The sequence below is a fragment of the Protopterus annectens genome, chromosome 1.part2, assembly GCF_019279795.1.
Source record: "Protopterus annectens isolate FY-2018-M chromosome 1.part2, PAN1.0, whole genome shotgun sequence".
In the NCBI taxonomy this organism is placed as follows: Eukaryota; Metazoa; Chordata; order Ceratodontiformes; family Protopteridae; genus Protopterus; species Protopterus annectens.
The window spans coordinates 1,166,386,416-1,166,400,409 of record NC_056727.1 but is presented as its reverse complement, the minus strand read 5'-3'; positions in this window follow the sequence as shown (position 1 = coordinate 1,166,400,409).

The window sequence follows — 13,994 nt, the reverse complement described above, 5'->3', positions numbered from 1 at the left end:
GACAAACTGTTCCAGAGAATTTGTGTTAACAAATTTCAGGAACCTCTGGGCGAGTGTGTTTTTGCTTGTGTATGTCCCCCAGTCTATGGAAGGATAGTTGAAATCTCCCATGACTATGATGTTGGTCTGTATAGTGAGGCATTCCAAGAAATCTAGGTAGGTGGTGTGCTTTTCCTGGTTCATGATGGGGGAGCTATAGCTAGCAATGATGTGGTATGGCACTTTCCCAGTAGTTAATTGGACATGGATTAGTTCAATAGAGTCATGCTGTTTGACCAGTATCAAAATGTTTTTGGTTTTAATTAAGATGGCTACACCTCTACCTTTGGTTCTTTCATGCTCATTTTGAGGTCTGAATATGTGGAAGGCATTGTAGCCTTGCACATCCGGGGTACTGCAGCCTTGAGCCATATCCCGGTAACTGTACAGACATCCTCCAAGGTGAGGAGTGCCTCCTGGGAGTGCAGTTTCATGTTTAAACTTCTAGCATTAAGTAGCACAACCCTGAGTTTGTCTAGATTAGATTTTGTTACATTGGAAATTTGTTGTTTAGATATTGCCTAAAAAGGCAATTTGATGAAGGCAAGGGCCTTTTTTGGTATCCAAAATCCTATGGGGGACAGGTGCAGTCCATTTCTAGCAAAACAGCAAGGTCTGTCTACTATATCCTCCCAGGCTTACAGATACTGAATCCCCCTGGACTGTCACCAAAAACTGAGACAATTGTTGAAGTCAATCATTTTTTGTTTATATTGTGGCATCATCCTGGGTGAAGGTAGGATATACTTAGAGTTAGGGACAAATATGTCTGGGACACATACTCAGAGAGTTCTGTCATGTCTTTCTTCATATAGTCCAGAGAGGTACTTCTCAAGTCATCCACTCCAACATGGACAATGACAGAGTACTTGTTGAGTGATTTGAGTGCATGAGTGATTTCTTGGATTCTGGCACCTGTCAGACAGCAGACAATGACCTTCTCATTGTCCAGTCTGATGAGGGGGGCATTTGTGTGTCTCACTATGAAGTTGCCTATGACCTAGACATTTGATGTGTTTTCCCTTAGGGGCTTATTTGTTGAGGCATGTGTATGTCTGTGTTTGTTGATATATGTAGTGGTTTCTTTTTGCTTATTGGAGAGTGTGGGTGGTGTGGGTTTGGAAGGTCTCTGTTCCTTTGGTAGGCTTTTAGTGAGTACCTCCATGTATGTGGCTTTGTGTATTGTGACATTATTTTGTGTGAGAGATGAGGTTTAAATGAGAGGTGAAGCATGTGCTGACTACCTGTTTGATGTCTAGTTTGTTTTTATGTGAGAGAACTGATTTCAGTTTCACAGTTTATTTGCATCCCTCACATATTGTGTTAGTTTTCTTTAGGAGTAAATAGTTGTCAGTATACATGAAGCAATTGTTATATTGCCTCAAGATGCCCATGCCAATCAAGCTGGCAGGAGAAATGATGGGAAACTGCCCATCTATTGTGCCAGGATTTTTCTGAATGTGGTATATGGGAAGGAAGTAGTCTAGCTGGAAGTAGTCGCAAACAGAAAAAATGAAGTAGTAATTCAATTAAATATAGTTAACAAAGTGCAGTGCTGGCTTAAAATATACTTATTTTTCAGATGTATTTTCAGTAGATGCCTTGGATTTCAGTGCAGATTCACTCCAGACCTCTAGATAAAGTTGCCAAACATTGAGCATCACTGGTAAAGTGAGCACAGACCCGTGCAAATGGGAGGCTTATATACAGGCAATTTAAACAGTTTTAACACAACTACCAATGGGAAAGCCCAAACTGAGCCTTTCTCCAGCAACCTCCAACTCAGATGGGTCCTGAACTACACACTTCTGCCACATAGATGCAGGTGGGCCTCTTAATATAAGATGACTGGTTTAAGAGCACAGTGATATCAAACAGTATAGATTCAGCAGGTCTGAATCTAGCCTATGCTATACAAGGCAATGAAACACAATTTCAAAATGCAGAGTAAAAAGCAGTCACAAACAGCAAAAACGAACAAGTAATCCAATTAAATACAGTTAACAAAGTGCAGTGCTGGCTTAAAATATACATATTTTTCAGTTTTACTTTCAGTGGATGCCTTGGATTTCAGTGAAGATGCACTCCAGACCTCTGGCTAAAGTTGCCAAACAGTGAGCAGCTCCGCTAAACTGAGCGCAAACCTGCACAAATGCAAGGCTTATATACAGGCACATTTGAACAGTTTTAACACAATTACCAATGGGAAAGACCCAAACTGAGCCATTCACCAGCAATCCTCAACTCAGATGGGTCCTGAGCTACACATTTCTGCCACAAAGGTGCTGGGAGGACCTCATAATATAAGATGGCTGGTTTAAGAGCACAGTGATACCAAACAGTCTAGATTCAACAGGGCTGAATCTAGCCCATGCTGTGTAAGGCAAGGAAACACAATTTCTAGATGAGAAAGAGTAAGGGAGAGTCACTTAAAGGTCAAAGTGAGATTGTATAGTAGTATACTATTAGATGACCTGCAGTGGTACCACCCTCTGCACAAACTGGCAGCTCTTTGAGCAGCTGTGAATAGTGGGACACTTATGGAGAGTGTTTCTTATAGCGGATTTTAAACTGGAGAGGTTTGCTTCTATGCATGCATGGGGAACTGCATTTGCGTGAGGCTTTTATACCAGCAGGATGAAAGACTTCTATAAAGTGAAACCCTCAGGCCAATAAGATAAAACACAGTAAGCTATCAATCAGTAGTTCCCACCTTGGATAGGTTGAATTTAGCTCTCTGCTCCCGCCAGAGTACAAAAGTACCATCCCAATGTAAAACAAACTGGCTTTGAGCTCAAGTGCAGCAACAAATGCTTTACAACAGTAATAAGAATTCCTACAGTATCAGGAATCCTTGGAAATAAGTTCACTAACCCTGAGAAATGTTCATAACACACAAAGCTTTGCAAAGCTTAGAACTATTTTGGCAGACTCAGGAGAACTTTGGCAAACTTAGAACAGCTTTTTCAGTATCAGAGGAGGTTAGGAAATATCAGACTACTGTTAAATCAACTTAAGAACAGTACAGTAATAAACATATGGAGTTTCTTTAACAAGCACAGGCTGAAAATAGTGATAAATTAAATCAAATAAATAAATGCAGCACATAAGTGTTAAATATCACTGAAACAGAGCAAGTGTAAAAATATAATTATATCAGTTTTGTAGATCCAGATGGTTTTAGAAGCAATTTAAGTCTTGCAGTAGCAGGTGTCCATGTCAGGCACAAGGGAGCTCTGAATAAATGAGTACAATCCCACAAGAATGTAATTCTTTAATACCAGCAGGATGAAAGACTTGTATAAAGTGAAACCCTCAGGCCAATCAGATAAAAATACAATAAGCTTTCGATCAGTAGTTCCTACCTTGGATGGATTGAATTTAGCTCTCTGCTCCCACCAGAGTGCAAAAATACCATCCCAATGGAAAACAAACTGGCTTTGAGCTCAAGTGCAGCAACAAATGGTTTACAACAGAAGTAAGAATTTCTGGAATATCAGGAATCCATGGAAATAAGTTCACCAAACTGAGAGATGTTCACAACATGCAAAAGCTTTGCAAACCTTAGACATAGTTTGGCAGGTGAGCTTTGGCAAACTTAGAACAGCTTTTGCAGTATCAGAGGAAGTTAGGAAATAATTATACTACTGTTAAAACAACATAAGAACAGTAAAGTAACAAACAGATGGTGTTTCCTTAACAAGTGCAGGCTGAATATCAGTGATAAATTCAACCAAATAAATGAATGCAGCTCAGAAGTGTTAAATATCACTGAAACAGTTATAGCAAGTGCAAAAAATATACTTATATCAAGTTTGTAGTTCCAGATGGTTTTAGAAGCAATCCAGGCACAGGTGTCCAAGCCAGGCACACAGAACTCTGAATGAATGAGCTCTAAGCAATTTTGTCTGGGCATACCTGCAGTTGTGGGCTGGGTCATAGATGAAAAGGGTCTATAATAGATCAGTTCAAACACCTAACTAAAAATTAATATTTTTAAATACATCTGGTAAGGGGCAATGAGGCAAAAAAAGCATAAACTAAAAAAAAACAAACAAACTAAAACTTAAAACTAAAACTTTGCATAAAATTGTTCTAGACTGTTAAGTAGACTGTTTACATATCAACTTTTTCACTTTAAGAAGCAAAAACTTTGTAAATAATTGTTCTATACTGTTAAGTATATAATTACCAAATGTTTATGTTTTTGCAGCATTAAGAAGTTAAAACTTTGTTAAAAATTGTTCTATACTATTTATTTATATACTGTCAAATGTCATATTTGTAGAGCTTTTCTCCCCAGGCCTCCACTGAAAATGGGCCAGTTTTAGCCCCGTGAACCATCCCAGTAACCAAATGTCAATAAATAAATAAATAAACAAGCAGACAAACAAATACATAAATAAATAAAAACAAATGGCAAAAACCTTGAATCTGAAAAATATAATAGTGATACATAAAATGAGGTGTTATATTACATGATCACACAGATAGACGCATAATTATTCAATAAAATGGGTCACAGAATGAAAATAGGAAGGAAGCTTAAGATATAACGTCACACACTATTAATTCCATGAAAATGTGGATGGATGAGTTTCCTTTGCTGAAAAATGTAGTGCATTTAAAATGGTATCTCAATTCAGGATGGCATAAAACAGTTACTAATTTAATGAAGGGATGCCTCCCTGGCAGCATAAAGAGATAAATCCTTGACTGTGGCCCAGCTGGCCCAGGTTAGACTAGTGTCTCAGGTGACTGATGGACTGGTAAGGAAGGATGGGCATTCCTAAGGAAATTCCCCACATAATAATCCCCTGCTGCAGCCCAGGGACATCACAGGGGGCATGGTCCAACTAGGGGTTAGAGCAGGAACATTGACTGAGCTGTTGTAGAGGCAGGGCAATACATCAGCATACCCTCATTGCACACCCATCTTTATGATGTAAGCAAGGGGCCAGAGGGAGAGGAGTTGAGCATAGGTCCCCCCAGCAGATGGTACAATGGCCAGATTCTATCCCTTATGTTGCCCTTAGGATCCTCCCAGGCCACAGCAATATGGAGGAAGTCTGGGTTAGTTGGTACAGTAAACTCTCAGTTAACCAGCACCCATGTGGGTTGTTTGATGCCAGATAATTGTAGTTTCTGGTTGTTTGAGAGTTGCTATTAAAAATAACCCTGACTAATACTGTATCCTATATTATTTGATTGGTTTGACTTGTTCTTATGCTGGGGAGAGAATAAATTTACTCCTGTCTTCCTTTTTAAATCTCTAAAACTCTAAAAATGTAAGGTATGTTGCTGCTGGGGGAGGGGGCAGAAGGTGCAACACATGAAAATTGTACTGTATTTCTTTGATTTTTTGTTTTGGTTGCTTGAGTTCCAGTTAACTGAGAGTTTACTGTAGCAGGTAGACCTAGGGACAGACATGGGACACTGGGGAAGGTGCCTTAGGATAATGCAATGGAACCCCCAAATAATAATAATAATAATGTAATAATACTAATAATTAATAAAAAGCAACAAAGAAATCTTAAAAATATAGAAAAGCTTAATATTGTCAAGTTTACACGGAAAACAAATCCATTCCATAAGAATATAGTTATTCAGTTTAATATTTCTACCTGTTTTTCAGGAATTCATTGAAGCTATGTTAATTGATCCATTTTATAGAAATGGCTTCCATTAATAGTGACCAAAACATTATAGTTTAAAATCCAGTTAATCAGTCACACCTTATCAAAAACACACCACACTTAAAAATCACACGCAAACACATTATAAAAGTATCTTTTCAGGAGGTAAGCCTCTTATACCCTTTATGTATAGGGCTTTGCCTCTTTTTTCTTTTTACTAATATATATGCTAACTCCATAGTCGTACCACAGGGTGAAAATACAAACTCTCCAATACAGTGTATATTAATACCAAGCAAGAAACAATCCTGCACTGTTAACATAATAACAGTACAATCTCCTAGCAAGTGTAAATTTGACCATTTTGAATTCAGTCACATAGAAACAGATGAATTAACTGCTTAGCATTAGAATGAACTCATATAAATATTGATTTACTTCTTACAGTTCTGAAATGCCTTCCAGCATGCACAAACAGATGAACACCCACCCACCTACCCTTATACACACACACACACACACACACACACACACACACACACACACACACACACACACACACACACACACACACACACACGCACATACATGCACACACATGTGCGCACACACTTGCACACATACACACACACACACACACACACACACACACACACACACACACACACACACACACACACACACACACACACGCACACACGTGCACACACACACACATGCACACACGCACACACGTATACACACACACAGATAAAACAAAGTATGGCAGTCATGGCTTTTAAACAAATATTTGAAACATCTTCTAAAATGTGCCAGGAAAAGGTGTTGTGCATGAACAGTCTCTCTGATCTAATGGGTAATTTATTTATTAATTTTTTTTAACTTGAGTAAAGCATTGATCACAAGTGACCAATTTCAGGTTCAGTATGGAGGTAAGGTAAGAAAAGCCTGGATATAAACTAAAGATGTAAAAGACACATTTGTGAACAATTCTATAGTGAAATAGGAACTCTAAACAATATGTGTTGAGGCTAGAAATGGTCTACTGCATCAACAGTGTAGTATTAACCTAGGAATCTAAGATACTAGAGGTTTACTAGCTCTCAAGGACATTAACAGCTATAGAGGGATGGTGAATGAAAATAGTTCAAGAAATTTGGATGATAGGACCAGAAGGGAGACATTGTATTATTGTTTAAAAAAATGTGTTTTAGTTTGATACAACACTTTGAAGAGAACTCCTTCTGATGCCTGTTTTAATCAAACATACAGAACTGATATCAGTAATCTTGAACCAATGACTACAAGTGAGCTAGTGCCCTGTAAACTTTTTAGATAAGTGGCAAATGTTGTACTAGCACCAAATTATTTTCCTCAGACAGAGAAAATAGAGCCAATGTGTGTACTGGGGTGAGTTAACATCACCTTATGGCACACTATAATGTGATGCAGCTGTTGCATCTAAGCTAAGCCAATATAGACACATTGATTGTTCACATCAGTCTCTTATGTTTCTTCTTATTTTAGTTACAAACCAAGGAGACAATTAAAAATTTATTGCCGAATTTAAGAAAAAAAGGCCCAATTTTGTATTTAGCTATATACAAATTAGTTGATACTTGGATACAATTATCAGTATCAGTTGCGCAAAACTCTGCTATTTCTCAGCTGCAGTCATCCTTGAACCTCTGGATAGCATCTTTGGAGCTGCATTTGGACTGGATCCATAGCTGTCATCAGCAGATATAATTCTATCTCTTTATCAATGTATTACATTTACAGTTCACTCTAGAGACTTCTGATACCATTTATCTATCACATTAGATAAAAGGAGGCATCATTCATGACCAGGGTAATGGTTAACTCATCTGTCCTTCTGGAAGTATGGCCTTGTTCCCCATCCTTTTTGTACTGCAACCGTGGACATCCAAACTTGTTCATCTGTGGTTCTCATCACAGTTCCTTCATCACTTATCTTTGTTGGAATATGTGGCATGGATAATCTAGCCATTAACTGTGCTCATCCATTTATCTGAGATCCAGATGTGGCCATCTGGCCTCTTTATAAAATGATAGTCATTATTTTATCTTAGAGTCAGTTCTGGTCATCTGGACTAATATTATATCATAGTCATATTGTCATAGGTGGTAGCCCTTTCAGTAATTGGATACTACAAATTTGGTCTGTAGACCATCTCTGTATACTATCTCCAACACCTACCATTAACATTAGGGGACCTCATGATGACAAACTTAGTCCTGGATTCAACTTATGAATGCTGTAACCCTACAGTATTAACACATGTTGATCAGCAGAAAAACATTTTTTGGCCTATATTTCATTTCCATAAACTGCTTGGTTTTTACTTGTTTCTTGACATCTGATTCTATTAAGGCTTGGCAGGAGCTCAAGTTATAATTGAGGACCAGGGTTGCCAATTTTGCTTTAGTGGCTGGCAAGTCCTTAATGGTATTGTTAAATATTTGCACAAATCTTTTATCTAGCCAGTTTGCTGCTATATGATGAGGGGCAGATGTGAAATGTGTAACACCACTTTTGCCTTATGAAATATTTGAATGCTACAGATGTGAACTGTCACTCACTATGATTATGACTGCAGATCTGTTCAGGAAAAAAATTTCTTTGAAATACTCTCCTTAACACTGCAACACCCTTCCATGTAGTACAGAAAACCTCTGCTTATTTACATTGTTAATCGCCATCAATTAAAATTTATTTAAACATTTTAAAATCAAAAAACAAACAGATTATATGGATGGCGCTACAAAGTCAGCCTGTATGCATTGCTGAGGCACTGCTGGACAGTCACAAGGTTGCATAAGATACACATATTTTGGATATTTGCATCCATTATAGCTTTTTGCTAAGTCTTAACTTTGCTTGTCCCCATACCCGACCATCATATAAAGCCAGGGATATCAGTTTTATGTTTCCTAAATGTTTCCTTTAGATACTGTCTGACATTCTAGCATGAAAGAAATGATTACTGTAGAACCTCACAGCAGAGTTCTTTGCATACAGAAAACTGACCTTTCCTATTTGCAAATGGAAAGCACAACAAGTTATCTTCTCTGAGTGATACACTTACAGAAATGTCATACAGAGTCAACAAAATTGTATCCTACCTTCAGATGTTTAGATGACACACTGCTAAGAATTAGTTAAGTTTGTCATTTTGCTTCACTCCTGCCCATACAACTCTTGCTCAAAACACTAGATACCAGATTAACATTTTCATTTCCGTGCTCTGATAGTCTTCTGCCGAGATAATTACCCTGGCTCTGTCCTTATCAACCACCCCATCAGTGACTCTTGTATGCCCATTCTGTGTAAAATGGTTATAATTATCTCTTTATACAGAGAGGAACCATTGTGTTGCTTTAATAACTTTGGTTCATCTGCACATCTCTCATCTTTACTTAAACTTTTTTAGAGATGTAACCATTTACAATGTTTATATCGTTGTTCACATTGCAACCTCCAAAGCATCTCCCAGCATGGTTTTAGACCAGCAAATGTAAAACAAACTTCTTCTCTTACAACATTGAACACCTAAGCATTAAGCTTAATCTGACTGCAGGTGTTCTTTTATTAGAGCTCTCAAAAGCATTTGATATTGCTAATCAAATAATCTTTTAATCTTCCTAGCAACCTGTAACCTTTCTCAGTGGTCCATACACTGGTTTACTAATTACAGTGTCAATAAAAAATAAGTCATTCACCTGGTTCATTCAATCTGTTCTCTCCTTAATGATCATGTGGTCACAAGTTACAGTGTCGATACAAATAAATATTTTCACTGGGCAGCTCAGTCCCTCCTCTTATTTATGTTACTGTAGGAGTCTCCTAATAATTCCTGCTTGGCCCGTTCCCTTAATGATTTGTGTTAACAATCTGATCTCATACTTTGGATTCCCAAGATTTGTCCATAGGCAGATACGTTCACATTGTTCCATAAACCACTTAGTAGTCATGACATCTCTTCTCATCTTCTGGTTATCTTTTCCAAGGTCTGAATATGGCTAATAGAATTAGACTTTCAACTTAAAGCATCCATCACAAATTATGGACAAATAATGAGAGGCCAAGCTCTTTTACTGCCCAGCATTTGTACATGCATTTAATGTCCTTACCATCCTGTTTTCTAATCTAGCATCCAAATGAGAATGAACCTCAATAGAATTACCAGATTTATTTTTTGTTCATAATGCTAGGTCTAATCTCTGCATCTATGTCTTGCAGACAAATTGGCTTGAGTATAATTTAACCATTTGTTCATTCATTGATTCATTCATTTGTTGATTACCCACATAATCCAGTTCAGGATCACTGGTAAGCCATAACCTGATCCCGCAATCAATGGATGCAAGGCTCAGAAACTCATCCTGAACAAGGCACCAGTCCATCACACACACACACACACACACACACACACACACACACACACACACACACACACACACACACACACACACACACACACACACACTCACATGCACATTCAACTACTGCCAGTCTAAAAGATGAGCAGTTAATCTATAGCACATCACTTGATGTGAGAGGAAATTTAGAGCATCCAATAAAATTCCACATTGGCACAATCAAGGTGCAAACATCATTCAGAAAGCACCCGACCCAAGGCCACAGCTGGAGTACCAAGTTCTGTGAAGCAGCAACATTAAGGACTGTATTACTGAGCCACACACACTGATATCCATAAAATGGCACATGCTGGTCTTCACATACATGCCACATGCTGCTCTCCAATTCAGTCCATCAAAAAATTACATCTACCATCCCACAATCATTGGCTGGCAAGCCTGTACCTCGCATACATACCAAAGTTCCACAACCAATTAGGTGATTCCACTTTCTCTGTGTCAGCATCTAAATTATGAAATAGTTCCCCGGCAGTATCTATTAAATGTACATTTCAAAAATGAGGAGGGGCTGCTTGTTGGTAATTTTAAACAGAAATGCAAGCTATATTTCAAAATGTGGATGTTGGAAAGGACAAATTAATTTACATAAATACTGGCAATTTGGGAAGCAATAGACACCAGTTCACTGAAGACTATGCTAGATAGCCCACAGGTGCAGACTAAGGACTTTAGATGAAGAAATGCAGGAGATTGCTCATAGGTTAATGTTAGCAGAGCAGTAGATGTCCCACTATATGAACAAAATAAACACTGTCATTTCAGCTTAGCAGTTTCCAGAGACAGTCTGACCAGGAGGAGCAACATTCAAAGAAAAGTAGTCTCAGAATAAAGGCATACTAAAATATGTGTTAGATAATTTGCTGGCTTTTTTAGATAAAAAAAAAAATAGCAAACTAGCTAACGATATCAATACAGGGTATATACAGGTTACAGATTCTTTATTGTGGTCAGGAGAGACATTGGTAGGAGAAAAGCATGACATTTCCTTGGATCTACATACATATGCCACTAAATGGTTTGTTTTAGAGGTAAATGGATGAAACTCACAATACCACATGGCAATGAAATATTTATTAATTTTTATTAGCCTGGGAAACTGACTGGGCAATATCGATTTTCATTAGAGTCCTGGGGAGAAAAGTTCTACAGAAATAAAATTACATTTGTTACATAATGGTAAAATAATCATATTAAAACAGTAACCCTGTTATTCAATAAACTGGTGTAGGTTTCGCATGAACCTACATGGAGTTTACCTGCTGGTGGTGTGCGGCAAGCAGCAATGTGCAATGCATATTAATGGCACTCGCCACTTCTCAGCTAAGTTTCATAGCTGGAACAGTGTTGCTGGCCAAGAAATCATGTAAGCAAATATGGATTCAATTTTGTTTAAAGCAGAGTACCTATAGTCTGCATATTTGTGCAGAATGCCACAGTGATCACCAGGGCTTCACAGATACCTGTCAATCTATTAGTGCAACACATCTGCACAAAGGCCAACATAATGCTGTGACATTTAACTGGAAATAGGGACATATTTGCCATATATGTTGCATAGAAATTTGTTAGAATGAAACTCAATCATACCTCTCAACCTCTTAGAGAAAAAAATCTGGGCAAGGCCATAAATAATAGGGGGCAAAGGTCAAACATAAGGACACATTTTTAATATTACACTTCCAAACTTAGAAAGTGAACAGAATAATAGGTTGCACAGTAACATGAACTCTCTGAAGAGGATGATGTTTCAAACTCAAATGTCTGTCATCAGTTTATAACTTCTCTTCACTTCACAATGACATGCCAATGATTTGCCAGAAAACAGAAATGTTATGGGGAAAAATCACAAATATGAGACAGAAAATGGGCATTCTGTACAAATCAGGACAGTTGAGAGGTATGCACTCAAATGTATGCAATACTGAATCACAATAGTCCAGAGATCATTCCGGTGATATGGCAGAAAACCACAAACTTGATATAAAAAACTTCTGGACATCCTGGGAATATCTGGACAGTTCAGAGGTATGAATGCAAAGTATACGGTCCAAGCACACTACAGAATAATATACCTACAGTGCAGAGTAATGTGATGTCCCATTCCTGACATTCTGTACTGAGGCTGTGTTAATGATCTGTAACAGGACATGGACTGTCATGTAAAATGTTAACTCAGGGGAAGTGTGTGTATTGAATAGAGACACACAGATGAATTGTAGGAATGAACACACAGAAAGAGGACAGGCAAAAATCCCTCATGTACAGCAGAGGAGGGCATGTCAATGGAAGATGGTTGTAGCAGCAACACCAATAACATACCTATATGGTACAGTAGGTACTGTTCAGTGAAAATGTGCTTATGTGTCTGTCACACAAGGTGACATAAAATTGGGAGGATGTCAGTGTGAGATAAGCATCCTTACATGAATAATGCCGAAGATATCTATCCGGGATCTGACATACAAGTGGGGTAGGGTGCATATTGTGAAGCTGTGCAAACTGATATGCCTGAATATGAGTGTACTCTCAGCAGTGGTCTCCAACAAGGTGGTAACAGGTAAAGGATCAAGGAAAACATTACAAGAACCAACCACAATCATGGACAATATCAGAATAACACCACCAGTAATCCCATGCCGCTGACATAACATATGTGATGTAGAGTGATAAGAGATGAGCCTGTAGACACACACAAACTTGAACAACTATTATGATACATCAATACTCTATGAGGGTAACAACACACACTGTCCTAGCACTGTAACATCTGCTAGAGGTATTAGGAGGGACACTGCCATACCTGTATGCAACAGTATGGGCAATAAGGGCTTGTTGCCTTGTGTGCATGGCATATGTATATGGCATGATCCACACTGTCACAAATGATATACATGCCATTCATTTTGTCAAACACCTATGTATTCAGTGTGCACATAAGTAGAACAGGTAGCACACATGCATCTGGAGTAACAACTTGATTGGTGTTCCGCACCATCAGACAGTCATATATATTCGACAAAATGAATACCTTTGTATGGCCAATAAACTGTGACAGTGCACTGTGTCAAAGGAGGCACACTTCAGTTTAAACATCTCTAGAAGGTGTGTAGGGAGGTACATGGAGAGGGTGCATTGCACATAGTTATTGGTGTGATGAAGGCTGGCAGCCATGAAGGTATTATGGCCTTTGATGTGCATGTCCTTCAAATACCCAGTACTTGTGTTACATTCAAGAGAGTAGTCAGGATTGTGACCACATGCTGGTGGATGTATCACAGGTCATAGACCTATTGGTCTGATTTTACGGTAGGATGTTTAAAGCGTTTATATTACATGATCAAACAGTGAAATGTTCGAACATGTAATAATCAGCCCCTAAATGTCAAAATGCCATAATGTTGAACTGCAAACAAACCCCATAAAAACATCTAAACAAACAATAAAAATGCTCTAAGCAGGGGGGCATACCCTCCTGCACCCCCACACCCCCCACTACTTAAATATACCATCTCTGAGATCGCACAACAGGGCAGACAATGGAAAACTTCCATGTCCGCATTGCACAAAGATCTCCATTGAAACGTTCGTCATTCCGACAGTTCGACATTTTAGGGTCGATTATTATGTGATCGAACATTTCACTGTTCGATCACATAATATAGACCCTGTTTAAATTATACTTGAGTGGTGTGTTGTTTCCTGAATCAACAAATCCCACCATGTTTTTTGTCAGTGCAGGTGTTGTCATGGCTGTAGCAGCAGTTTTTGGTATGTGTTGATAGTGTCTGCATTATACTAATATCACAGTTGGGGTCAGTGATTGCCCACAATCTGTAGTCCTTCAAGCAGCTGTTT